General features: G+C 43.0%; 1 protein-coding gene across 1 annotated transcript in view; it reads left to right on the top strand.

The window, feature by feature from the left end:
* The window catches only part of LOC126199544 (protein O-mannosyl-transferase TMTC1-like), a 648,409-nt gene that overhangs the window by 566,594 nt on the left and 66,916 nt on the right, over nt 1-14,899 (top strand). The gene's annotated exons all lie outside the window — the stretch shown is intronic.

The raw sequence follows: 14,899 nt of genomic DNA, 5'->3' as shown, positions 1-14,899 counted from the left end.
ACCAACTCCGTGGGTATTTTGTATATTCTTTTTTATGTTTTCGATAAGGCAACAATGTGTCTTTCCCCGAGAGTGAGAAGTGTTCTCATTGTACTAGTGGCATGTATGTATTAAGATGATTTTTCCGAAGATCCGGTGATGACAGAAGGATTCTGGCGAAACCGGTCATTGTGAAATAAAATTAAAATACCAGACGATCGTAACTGCAGGAGATTTCCTATTCACGAACGGCGTACCGCTCCCTAGGAAAAAACTACAGAAAAGAAACACATACCATGAGAGCAGGCATCCTTGGAGGTTGTGGTGAAATAAGAGAACCATACTGCCCTTACGCTGCCGCAAGTGGAGTGCCGTAATGTCGGTGGAATGTACACCACATAATTGAAAGAGAATGGTACAAGTTGGAACGGGGAACGCGAAATATCTTATAGTAGCTGCGTTGTTGCCACAACAGGATTCTCATAGGCTAACGAGCGAGGGAGCAGGCTAATATCTCCAGGGGCTCTCCTACGGCAGCTACGTCAACAAGCAACTTCATTTAGCACCAAAATAAACCTTTTGTTTCAAAGCTTAAGTTAAAATTCATCTCAATTCTATCTTCGTTAAGATTGGAGGTATAGTATTACGAAAGCATTCAAATTTTTTTGACCGGGAGGTCAGAAGTTAACAGTGACACCCCTCGTAGACGTTACATGTAGGCAGCTGTAGAAAACTGACAGGGCCGGCCGGAGCGGGCCGTGCGGTTCTAGGCGCTACAGTCTGGAGCCGAGCGACCGCTACGGTCGCAGGATCGAATCCTGCCTCGGGCATGGATGTGTGTGATGTCGTTAGGTTAGTTAGGTCTAATTAGTTATAAGTTCTAGGCAACTGATGACCTCAGAAGTTACGTCGCATAGTGCTCAGAGCCATTTGAACCATTTTGAACCAAAACTGACAGAAGTGGGGCTGACTAATCGCAGTGCTTTCGATAAGGATACCTTCCCAGGAAGAAATGAGCATGCTATTGTAGTTACTACCATGTAGAAGTACAGATAGATGTAGATTTACTGCTGTCCACCGTAAAACAGAAGCTCCTAAAAAAGTACGTTACGGACGATCTCTACAATCCTGTTAAGTTAGTGTTACTTGGCTTCTCCTGCAGCAAACTACGAGCCAACTGTGATATCCTTTTGCTCATGGCATCCTCCTTCATATAAAGGAAACGGTCTGTCACCACTCTCTTCATACAAACCAATAATAAAAACTGAAAGATATTGAGCGTGAAAATCGTGCAGAAGTACTTGTGCACGTAACTTCAGATGTTATCAAATGAGTCCCTCTCACAAATAAAACACTTATAACCTCATTTTGGCTATTTTAGTAATTATTTTATTTATCTTTCTCGCTGAACATAAGTCACACACCAATCTCATTAAGTGACCTAGATTTTTCCCATATCGTTCGCCAGCATCGTTTAATTCAAGAAACGTGGTATTACAAATGCTTTCCCAGTTCGCCATTTGTCACAGAAAACAATAACAATTTGATGACCCTGGAAAAGTACATTCGGACGGGATTCTCCCCCTATATGAAGCTCTGTTGCTGATATACTCGAATGGACATCAAATTGCCGTCTTCATGTTACGTGCCTCAAGCCTTCTTTCACAACTTCTATTAACGGAACGCACAAGTGCAGCTATAGGTAATTGAAACATGATAATTAGCCAAACGCTACATAAGCCGACTTCATGTTACCGTTTATTTAGTAGTTGCACATACCCGTCTGTAGACACAGTGACCTTTACAAAGAGCGCTGTGTACAAAAGGTTTCTCCCGGCTAACAGCCCTGTAGCAGTCAGTAAATACGAGCTATCCATTTGCTGACAGGGTTCTTTACAAAGCAGTGCTCTCGACTAACAGTGGCCATATATTGAGTCCGCCACAGCGATACAAAACCTCTACCAACGTCACTCGAATTAAGTGGGTGGATTCATGAGCTCCATCACAACAACCAGGGAATCATCCTTCTTCTCTTTTGAGAGGTCGCATTGCGATGTATTGAAGAAACTCGTTTCTGTATGTGAAAGAAGGCACCTTCAAGACGAAGAGTAAATATTTAAGGAGATAGTAGATCTGAGGGAAATGTTTTGTGCACCTACATGTATACAAACCTATAGGGGTGGTGACTGAGGGCTTTCAATGCTACACATGAAATGCTCGATACAGCCATGATGTACGGACTCCCATGCAATCAATGAAATCCGAGTTTGTTTTTGTGGCCATCCTCCGCAGTAAGCATATAAATGCTTGTATTGCAAATAAAACTGCCTTTTCCTGCTGCAGCAGGAAAAGGCAATTTTATTTACGAAACAAGTATTCAATGAATTCCGGTTTAGAATAAGTCTTCCGAAATTCCAAACTGAAAATAACACTTCATCTCCCTTCACAACTATATGAGTAGTTACTTTTCAATCGACTTTCCATCTCGTTAAATATATAAGAATATTTACAGTCAGTTACAATTTACTTCTCCATACGTATTTTTTACCTGCTGGTGTCTATAAAACACACATATATATATGGAGAAAGGTGTCGTCTATACCAACGCGCATTAAATATTACAACTGTGGTAGTTCATTGCCAGAATGTATTAGGCCCAGACATAGGGAAAGAACGTGGCAGTAATCCAAATTTACAGAATTTTCCAGAGGGAGGGTAAAGTAAACAATGCCAAACGAGTTAGTTACGCAGCGGAAGTTGTTAGCAGGTTCTTAATCAATCACACGTGTACTGAGAAAAGCGTTTTAAATACATAGTTACAGTGATCTCAAATTGAAACTGCCTCTGAAACAGGTTTTTCGAATATGCAGTCAGAAATATAACATTGTCTGCTTTACTGTGCTCTGTCATGAAGCGAAAATAAATGGAAAGAAAAATAGAATCATCCCGTTTTTTTTAATTTTTTTAGCCATATGGACAAGTGCATTTCTGTAAAGTCAGCGAATTCGCCAGCACTATAGATCGTGTCTCGACTGTCACCGTCCACCAGAAGAGTAGGATAAGCGTAACCCGTTTTCTGCGCAGCGCAACTCAGTCCTGTTACAATGACTTTCTATCGAGATAAACTAAAATACATTATACAGGGTGGTCCATTGATCGTGACCGGGCTAAATATCTCACGAAATAAGCGTCAAACGAAAAATCTACAAAGAACGAAACCTGTCTAGCTTGAAGGGGGAAACCGAATGGCGCTATGGTTGGCCCGCTAGATGGCGCTGCCACAGGTCAAACGGATATCAACCGCGTTTTTTGTAAAATAGGAACCCCCATTTTTTATTACATATTCATGTAGTACGTAAAGAAATATGAATGTTTTAATTGGACCACATTTTTCGCTTTGTGATAGCTGGCGCTGTAATGGTCACAAACATATGGCCCACAATTTTATACGAACAGTTGGTAACAGGTAAATTTTTTCCAATACAGAACGTAGGTACGTTTGAACATTTTATTTCGGTTGTTCCAATGTGATATATGTACCTTTGTGAACTTATCATTTCTGAGAACGCATGCTGTTACAGCGTGTTTACCTGTCAATACCACATTAATGCAATAAATGCTCAAATTGATGTCCGTCAACCTCAATGCATTTGGCAATACCTGTAACGACATTCCTGTCAACAGCGACTAGTTCGTCTTCCGTAATGTTCGTACATGCGTTGACAATACGCTGAAGCATATTGCCAGGCGTTGTCGGTGGATCACGATAGCAAATATCCTTCACCTTTCCCCTCAGAAAGAAATCCGGGGACGTCAGATCCGGTGAACGTGCGGGCCATGGTATGGTGGTTCGACGACCAATTCACCTGTCATGAAATATGCTATTCAATACTGCTTCAACCGCACGCGAGCTATGTGCCGGACATCCATCATGTTGGAAGTACAACTCCATTCAGTCATGCAGTGAAACATCTTATTGTGACATCGGTAGAACATTACATAGAAAATCAGCATACATTGCACCATTTAGATTGCCATCGATAAAATGGGGGTCAATTATCCTTCCTCGCATAATGCCGCACCATACATTAACCCTCCAAGGCCACTGACGTTCCACTTGTCGCAGACATCGTGGATTTTCCGTTGCCCAATAGTGCATATTATGCCGGTTTACGTTACCGCTGTTGGTTAATGACGCTTCGTCGGTAAATAGAACGTGTGCAAAAAATCTGTCACCGTCCCGTAATTTCTCTTGTGCCCAGTGGCACAACAGTACACGACGTTCAGAGTCGTCCCCATGCAATTCCTGGCGCATATGAATATGGTACGGGTGCAATCGAAGTTAATGTAGCATTCTCAACACCGACGTTTTTGAGATTCCCGATTCTCGCGACAGCAGATAAAACACCTACTTCGTCATCATCATTTGTGGCAGGTCATGGTTGACGATTCACATGTGGCTGAACACTTCCTGTTTCCTTAAATAACGTAACTATCCGGCGAACGGTCCGGCACTTGGATGATGTCGTCCAGGATACCGAGCAGCATACATAGCACACGCCCGTTGGGCATTTTGATCACAGTAACCATACATCAACACGATATCGACGTTTTCCGCAATTGGTAAAATGGTCCATTTTAACACGGGTAATGTACACGAAGCAAATACCGTCCGCACTGGCGGAATGTTACGTGATACCACGTACTTATACGTTTGTGACTATTACAAGGCCATCTATCACAAAGCGAAAAAAGTGGTCCAACTAAAACATTCATATTTCTTTATGTACTACACGAATATGTAACAAAAAATGGGGGATCCTATTTAAAAAACCGCAGCTGATATCCGTTTGACCTATGGCAGCGCCATGTAGTGGGCCAACCATAGCGCCATCCGGTTTCCCCCTTCAAGCTAGCCGAGTTTCGATCTTCGTAGTTTTTTCGTTTGATGCTTATTTGGTGAGATATTTGGCCCGGTCACTATCAATGGACCACCCTGTATGTGACAGTAGAGTAAGTGGAATGGTTATGAAAGTGAAGAAGTGTGACGATGTTGTACGGTGATACAATACTACAGAAAGGCGGTGGAAAATCTCTTGCAGTTGAGTGTGACTTCAGTCAGTATCCGGCGGAAAGTGCATTCCGTGTATTCCTTCTTCCATGTTACCACAGATGACCCGTAACAGCCCCATCTATTCTAGGAATGCAGGACGTGTCAGAGGCCCATTTTTACTCTGTCGCATGAAAGCAGGATACGGAGTAGTCCACCCACCCGGTGTCCTCTAAAGATGTCAGTGCGTAGAAGCGCGCAGGTCACAGACGCGTAGTTCGTGATGTGAAACTGCAAGAATTACACCAAGCTGACTTAATCTTTGTATGCAACTGTATGAATATTCGACTTCAAATGAGATGCCAATGGCTTTAAATTGACAAAACACGTAGCAGATAGTCATGAACGCCTAACAAGCAAATTAACGAACATACGCCTAGAATGCCACAAGTAACGCAGCCTAAGTACGTAGCATTTAAAATCTTTGTGCATTATATACGATGTACATATTTTAGTCACAAATCATCCTATTCTGTATTTCTCTTTGCAGTCCCCGCTGAGTTGCGATTTATTAAGATAATATATACCTTTATATATGGAGCAAGTCATGGAAATTAATCGTGCGGCCCCTCGCTTGCAATCGAACTGTATTTCAGCCCCAAACACCTCGGTCGGCGTGCAGTCTTGGCGTGAGCCGAAGACGCACGTAGCGCTTCGTCATCGTATCGTAATTCTATTGTCAGTAAAAATGCCGTAAAATGAAAGCTGAATTGCTTGTATGAAAGCTTACTATTAAGAGAAAAGCTTCTGTAACTGTCAATGAAATTAGAATTATTTTTTAAAGAAATATTAATAAACGAAAATTCATCCGCACCTCATTCCATTTCATGAGTCATACATCAGATAATGCTTCCTTTATCAGCTACGAAGTGAAGCTTGGGAGTGGTCATAATGGATCTAAGCGCAGTGTATCTAACGCTTTGTTGGAAGTAACGGGCACAGAATCAGAACTGTTTGTATTCAATGAAGAGATGTTTCAATTATGTGATAAGTAAAACTACTTTACCTGTGAAACGGCAGTGATTCTTACAGTGCTTTAATTGCGTAATGAATGAAGGTAACAATTGTTAAACGAAAATTGTGAATTACCCGAAGTTTTTCGGAATCGAAGTAACTAAGTTCGATGGTTTTATATTGCTTTGTGAAAATCTGTAAAGAAACATTCGTACAAAGATAATTCCTAAATTAATCCGTGGAAATTAGTAGCAAGTAGATCAAAATTTTACAGAAACTATTACATACTTATTACCTAGTAAATAGACGTATTGGATTCTGTTTGTTGATGCTTGAGTGATTACTCGTATACGCTGCGAAAAGCTGTTAATAATGTGGTAGAGGGAATGTGTTTGCACAATATAGTTATGGTTTCACCCTGTTCATTTAACGAAAGAATGGTGTAAAGTGTGTCTACTTGCAAGTCTCTTTGGGAGCTGTTATTCACCGAACTTCAAAATGGTTCAAATGCCTCTGAGCACTATGGGACTTAACTGCTGTGGTCATAAGTCCCCTAGAACTTAGAAATACTTAAACCTAACTAACCTAAGGACATCACACACATCGATGCCCGAGGCAGGATTCGAATCTACGACCGTAGCGGTCGCGCGGTTCCAGACTGTAGCGCCTAGAACCGCTTGGCCACTCCAGCCGGCTCACCGAACTTCATATTCACCGTATGTATATACCGGTACATATTGTATCTGATACGAGTCGGTCATCACGCGTTTGATTCACGAAACACACAGTTTATTGCACTTATCTAAAATACAAGTACAAATTTAACGGTATGCTTCTTACAATTTTCTTACATATAAAGGCAAACGTTTTCTAGAATGCTCTTCTCCTAATTCTGTTCTCAGGTATTTCAAGGTTACACTTAAGTCCAACTCGTTTTAAGATTTTTCTTTTTTGGATGTGTCTTACCTACAATGAAGGCTGAATTAAACCACACGAAGAGTGATCGCAAACAGTGTTTTGCAGACCATATCTTCGTATTCTGAAGTTCACGCATTAGATATTCAGGGACTGGAGTCTTTGTAGGTATGTGTTAAAGTAAGTGCTCAAAGGTGACGTATACCAAGTATTCGTCGGTCATAATCATGGGTAATTTCGCTTCCAGCTTGCTAAACACAAACAGTTACTACATCATTTTGTAGTTATTTGAACCATTATCTACCTTCATGACGCCCCTTCCTTCTGGCTTGCGAAAACACGGTGGAGGGTTGTTAAATTTTTTCACTCTGGTCGTAGTGTTGCCTCTCTATGGTATTCTGTTCCTTCGACGCGGCTGCATCACTGACAACAACAAAGAAAAGGTTTTATAATCTGACTGGCATATGTCAAACCAAGCGGTGGTGAATTATATGGCTACGTCGTCCCACGCTGCTTCAGCTGTATGCCGAGATCATCATTCATAGAGGATGCTGAGTGGTGACGTCCTAGTTTCTCGGCAGCTGACGACAAAATGTGTTCAGTGGATGAGACATCCAAAGAACGTGCTAACGAGGACCACTGTGAAACATACTCTGTTTGGAGGTTATCCAAGATAGCATGGCCCACGTGTGGTCTTGTATTAGACCATAAAACATTAGAAACAAAGAGGCTACTGAACAGAATTGGAGAATATCGTGGATAGCCAGTGACAGTCAATACGGCAACGTCAGGTGCTCGGCCCATATGATGATGACGAGTCTAGTAACATATGTTCTTTTCTGAGCCTCAAACGTGGATAATTCGAACAAGATGCAATATCTAGAAATGGACTTACCTCAGAAGATGTCCTGGTGCCCTTCTCGTGTCCGCTGGTCTGGTTGAGAGCTCCTCTGTCAGCGCTGTCTGTTGCCCTGTCAGGGGAACAACGATCGCCGTAGTGACGTCCGAGGCGCTCCACACGCCGTCGCGGTATCCGTGCAGGTACGAGTGTTGCAACAAAGAAGCCCTTTTCTTAGCTGATGCTACCTGACGTCGCTGTATTATTCTGCAAGACCGAGTGAACAAAATGTCCATCCTATCAGTTGATAGTTACGCGAATCTGTTGAGATTCTCCGTGACGTTGATTACGGCACTACTAGACTCATCGATTCCATGTTTGCACAATAATCGTGGCTTGCTGACCAACGCTAGAGAGTAATATCGTGGTGTTACGTAACCGCAGTCTCGATAAACAGCTTCCGACATTGCAGGACGACACTTCTTATCACAAGTGGCATAATACGATCTTCTCATGGATATCCATCTTTCAGATGCGATTTTTGGAAGAAAACCGCTGCATAGTTTCTCCTTGCGTACACAATATACTCCTTGCTTCTTTGTCGGGTGACGTTGAAAATGATGTTAATTTCCACACTCAAGCAAGTCGTACACTTCATGCCAGTTTGACATTTACTGCATTACTCCATTATGGTGTTGCAATATGAATGACTAGATATACAATCTACCTAATAAATGACTCAATAATGAACAGCATCATCTCCAAGTCTTATAGTTTAATTTTACGAACATATAATAACAGTCAATTACAATATTTCTTGAAATAGAAGCAAATTTCTCGGCAAAGTAAAAACTGCCATGGAACTAAACGGTGCAGAGTAAACTTGTGTTTGTAATCCACTTACTCAAACACAGATTTAACGCGTCGGCCGGTCTTAGAAGCTATATTATGTAATTCACGGTATATCTAATCATCATACTGGGTGGTCCGCACCACCCTGGAAAGCTTCTAAGTTGTTGCAGGGTAGGTCGTCCTGAGAAATACACTCCTGGAAATGGAAAAAAGAACACATTGACACCGGTGTGTCAGACCCACCATACTTGCTCCGGACACTGCGAGAGGGCTGTACAAGCAATGATCACACGCACGGCACAGCGGACACACCAGGAACCGCGGTGTTGACCGTCGAATGGCGCTAGCTGCGCAGCATTTGCGCACCGCCGCCGTCAGTGTCAGCCAGTTTGCCGTGGCATACGGAGCTCCATCGCAGTCTTTAACACTGGTAGCATGCCGCGACAGCGTGGACGTGAACCGTATGTGCAGTTGACGGACTTTGAGCGAGGGCGTATAGTGGGCATGCGGGAGGCCGGGTGGACGTACCACCGAATTGCTCAACACGTGGGACGTGAGGTCTCCACAGTACATCGATGTTTTCGCCAGTGGTCGGCGGAAGGTGCACGTGCCCGTCGACCTGGGACCGGACCGCAGCGACGCACGGATGCACGCCAAGACCGTAGGATCCTACGCAGTGCCGTAGGGAACCGCACCGCCACTTCCCAGCAAATTAGGGACACTGTTGCTCCTGGGGTATCGGCGAGGACCATTCGCAACCGTCTCCATGAAGCTGGGCTACGGTCCCGCACACCGTTAGGCCGTCTTCCGCTCACGCCCCAACATCGTGCAGCCCGCCTCCAGTGGTGTCGCGACAGGCGTGAATGGAGGGACGAATGGAGACGTGTCGTCTTCAGCGATGAGAGTCGCTTCTGCCTTGGTGCCAATGATGGTCGTATGCGTGTTTGGCTCCGTGCAGGTGAGCGCCACAATCAGGACTGCATACGACCGAGGCACACAGGGCCAACACCCGGCATCATGGTGTGGGGAGCGATCTCCTACACTGGCCGTACACCACTGGTGATCGTCGAGGGGACACTGAATAGTGCACGGTACATCCAAACCGTCATCTAACCCATCGTTCTACCATTCCTAGACCGGCAAGGGAACTTGCTGTTCCAACAGGACAATGCACGTCCGCATGTATCCCGTGCCACCCAACGTGCTCTAGAAGGTGTAAGTCAACTACCCTGGCCAGCAAGATCTCCGGATCTGTCCCCCATTGAGCATGTTTGGGACTGGATGAAGCGTCGTCTCACGCGGTCTGCACGTCCAGCACGAACGCTGGTCCAACTGAGGCGCCAGGTGGAAATGGCATGGCAAGCCGTTCCACAGGACTACATCCAGCATCTCTACGATCGTCTCCATGGGAGAATAGCAGCCTGCATTGCTGTGAAAAGTGGATATACACTGTACTAGTGCCGACATTGTGCATGCTCTGTTGCCTGTGTCTATGTGCCTGTGGTTCTGTCAGTGTGATCATGTGATGTATCTGACCCCAGGAATGTGTCAATAAAGTTTCCCCTTCCTGGGACAATGAATTCACGGTGTTCTTACTTCAATTTCCAGGAGTGTAATTGTTAAGATAAAAATTCGATACGTTGCACCGTTTCCGAGATAATTAGAACAGAAGTCAGCCAATCGGGCGACCTGCAAGCCAGACACACTAAGCGTCAGTTTTTCTCATAGACTGGGTGATGCCGCACGAGACTGCTCAGCCATTGCCTTGGGCTCGATTCTTACTTTCATACCCAATTTTTGTATCTCTCTTGATCGGTTTTAGGAAACCAAACGAAGTAAGCGTGTAGCGATACCGTCTCTGAGAGGCCTCTTGAATTGGTGCACAAAGACCTGATTGGCTAACTTTAATGCTAATTAACTCAGAAGCGACACAAGGTAAGTAATGGTTTCATAACAGTTATTTCTCTTGAAACAGCCTTGAAACAGCCTTACAAGTATTTCAGATTGCTTCTAACCACCCTGCATACTAATACCTTATATAGTCACAAATAGTAATTTGATCTGGTGTTCCAGATGCAGTAATTAAGTGTAATTACACTATAACCGCTTTTAATCCTATAGAAATTTACGAGCTAGTCCCGTGGTTATCATGATTATAGACGATCTTTGCAAAGTTACATAATAGCTTGTTGTGACACAGTTGATATTTCAATACTGTAAAAACAATGTAAACCGTTGAACCACTATAATGATGCTTTGAACACACCTAATCCTGTATCACTCACATCGAATTATAGCAGAATTAGTTGAAGATAGACCACCCTGATTTTAAAACATTACGACGTACCTGGAATAAAACAGTATTTTCGTAGGAAATCGTGCAAGACTCAGTCTCACTCTTCAGAACATATTGCCCTGAGTGGAATGCACTGATAGAACCACAATGAAGCGGTGTTTCCAGATTTTCGAAAAACGGTCGACTGAATTGCATTTCGATGCCTTCTAAAGAATGTGTTTTCCCGTGTGACGTTGACCCTGATTTTGCGAGTAGATCAAATGTCTTCCGACAGTAACAACCAGTTATACCTCGACAAAATATAACCTTATTGCGAAGACTGCCAACTTACTCTTAATGTAGAGGACTGCAAGTTGTGCGCTTCACAAAATGTAAACGCCTGGCTTGCGTTGAGTAACGGATTAATGTGTGTGAAGTAGAGTCGCTCCTGTAATACAGATAGTTGGTAGTAACAATGTGTAGAGACATGAAGCAGAATGACCAAATATACCCAAATGACGTAGAGAGGGGGATGTCGCCGTGGTAGGACACTGGACCTGCCCGTCCGACCATCCAGACTTAGGTTTCTCCATTGTTTCCCAAATAACGTTAGTCAACTACCGGGACTATTCCTGTGAGAAACGATCGATTTCCCTCTCGTATATGATCTTGAGCTTCTTCTCTAGAGCTATAGTTCTCTACCATGCTTCAAACCCTTTTCACAGTTGTAAGTAAACAACGGGCCATTGCAGGTCATCTACCAAAAGGATTACTTACAAAGCCCTTTACGATGACGTATCTGAGTACTACTGAAGTTTAAGTGTTCCATATCAGGCCATACAGAGAATATGAAGGACTATGCGGGTGACTACCGGCCTCTTTGTTTGGTGAAAGAATGTAACAGAAATTATGAAAAATTTTCTTTGGCGGACAATGGAATTTTCGTTTGAATCCGTTTCTAAAACATCAAGAACCATTTCTCATAACGGACAGCACGAATGTTCTCCAACCATTCAACATTTAAGAAACCGCTTAGCTAAACTGGCCTCCTCCTGAATTAGTTTCTCGTCTGCTTATTCTTTTGATTTAAGCTTTGCACAATGACTGCCCACATGTCACAGCATACGAAGAATATTATTTATTTAGGAGTCTGTCACAGTTGTGTGTAACTTCTTGGTGAGGACTAGTTCCGAATGTTAACGTTCATTCTCAACGCTAAAGTTCGAAACTGTTCACCACCAAGAAATTGTGCGTAGCTCTGAGAGAAACCTTAATAATAAAAAAAAGGATTTTAGGTTGGTGGTCCTTTAACCAACAAAATGTTGGAGTTGCATAAACACCAAGACTGTTTCATAGAATAATATGCGCTTTCTACTTTGCTTACGAAGAGCTCATATTACAATTTGAAGTCGTAATTTAAAACAACTAACGATCTATTCACAGGAAATTACAGACTTTCCTGTCTGTAATCCATATTTTCTAAAATAAAAGCATACTTCATTTAAAATATCCAGAAAACAAGATAAACAATTATAGGAGAACAGCCTGCTGAGGCTGCCAAAAGCTGTATCACTTACTTTACAGCATTCATTCACAGTATCTTCCATCCAACAACTATGTTTTCAGTCATGGCAGAAATTTACGATGTTATGCTACTCACGTTTCGGAAATACGAGGCCTGTTCAGAAAGTAAGCTCCGATTGATTGCCAAATTGAAACCACAGTGAACATCAGAAATGTTTTACTTGTAACAATTAGCTACACCTTTCAGCTACTTCTCTACGTAGTCGCCGTTCTGACTTAGACTTTTGTCATAGCGTTGTACCAACTTTTCAATAGCCTCATCATAGAAGGCAGCCGCCAGTGCTTTCCGCCAATTCTCCACGCTGGCCTACACCTCGTTGTCTGTGTCAAAATGTTGTCTTCAAAGACAGCGGTTCATGTGACCAGAGATGAAACTCAGGGGGAGACAATTGAGGACTGTATTGTGGGTAATCTCACATTTCCATTTGAAAACGATGCAGGAGCATCTTCATTGCCCCTGCAGAATGCGGCTGAAAATTGTCTTGAAGAAGAAACAGCACGACAGTTATGTAATGTTAGCTGCATAGCTTCAGGCGAAATTTCTCACCAGGCCGTCGTACTTGGCGGCAGACACTATTTTCTAGACATCTTTACGCACTCACTGCGAGCTCAGAAATGAGAAGAGCGACGTGATGCTAACTGGGGTTATACTAGAGACACTACCCAACACATCTGTGCAAAGCTTTATCGGATTTTCGTAGTCGTTTCCATTTCGCGACCGATCGGAGCTTACTTTCTGAACGCCCCTCGTATTACAAAGTATGATGGAAGCCTTTGTCAGGCTTCTCCATTGCCACAAAATTCTCTGCATGTCATGGTGTATGCCATGGAGCACTTAGAAAAAAAAAGTTTTACTACAGAAGTAAACGAATCATCACTGTCCTCAAAACACAGCACAACTACAGAAAATATGTCAAAATATATGCATCAATCTTCACCCTGTCTTCGATATTTACGCGCGCAGTTACACTCTAAGCACACGGCAAGTACGACTCTGGAAAGAAATTCAGCAACTGTGTAGCTTACAAGACCATACACTAACTGTCCGCTTTTAAACCAATCGCAGTATTACTTCTCAAAACGTGGAGACTAGAAATGGTACGGCGTGGCACTGCAGGAGAGCTGAAAATGTGCAAAAATGGTTGAAATGGCTCTAAGCACTATGGGACTTAACATCTGAGGTCATCAGCCTGCTAGACTTAGAACTACTTAAACCTAACCAACCTAAGGACATCACATACATCCATGCCCGAGGCAGGATTCGAACCTGCGACCGAAGCAGCAGCACGTTCCGGACTGAAGCGCCTAGAACCGCTCGGCGACAACGGCCGGCGAAAATGTGCCACAGCCTTTCTATCTGCCGTCTACCTCTCTGACCTATGTGAACTAACTTTCGCACACTGTGCGCTCCAGATCTCTAAGAAATTAAAACATCTCTTCATTACACAAAAGTTTATTTCACGGACGCAATATAAATTTTATGGCGAATAAAGACACCGCTGCTGCAGTTTGGTAACTTCATTACAAAAGCGCGGTTGGTTTCGCAATGTTAGCTACATCATTTGATGAAGTCCTGAATAGAAAAAAAGTGAAAAGTACTGGGAAGTGACAATCCTGTATAGAAAGAAGGTCTAATCTTTTGCCCAAACAGGCTGAATGCAAGTAATATCAAGTATAGCAATGAGCAATACCTACATTCTCAATATGATGCTGTAGTACATTTGATACCGAATTTTTCCCCTGATTCCAAGAAATTTATTCTATTACGAGAATCATGTCGCCCCCGTAATAGGCAAATGTAGAAGGGGTGCCAATAGTCGGAACCTAACAATGAACATAAATAAACCGTTAAAATCGGTTGATTAGATTTTATGCAAGGTAACAGACAGAAGAATGCACCAGAGCAAGCCGTGCCATGTTCTAGTGGATCCTGCTCGCGGAGTACAGGGGAGCGCCGTTACTGACCGCAGACTAATGCGGAAAACATATGATGGTCCACTGGACAGGTGACACATGCGCAGAAGCGCTTGGCAGACTCTGGGTGTGGGAAAATTACCTGGAATCGGGTGTGCACTAGATTACAACTTCAAATATTATAACAGATAACAGAAAATGGATAGTGTTGGAGAGCCTGACGGCATACTGTGGGAAACCATTAAAAAAGTTAAAAAGTCTTTGAAACCTAGAAGGAGAGTTATCTACAAAATATCAAACCATAAAAAGACCCGAAGAGGGGGAATGGGGGTGGCAGAAGGAGGCAATACACAAACAAGCAGTCGTACTGGGCTATCCATTGAGATAATCAAAATTAGCTAAAATGGATTTATTCGGTTTATGTTTCAGTTCTATGTGTTACTAGTAGATGGCTTTAAGGCACGGTAAATCGCTAGTT

Source organism: Schistocerca nitens, chromosome 8 (assembly GCF_023898315.1).
Source record: "Schistocerca nitens isolate TAMUIC-IGC-003100 chromosome 8, iqSchNite1.1, whole genome shotgun sequence".
Lineage (NCBI taxonomy): Eukaryota > Metazoa > Arthropoda > Insecta > Orthoptera > Acrididae > Schistocerca > Schistocerca nitens.
The sequence above is the reverse complement of the archived record's forward strand: the minus strand, read 5'-3'. Positions and strand labels throughout refer to the sequence as shown.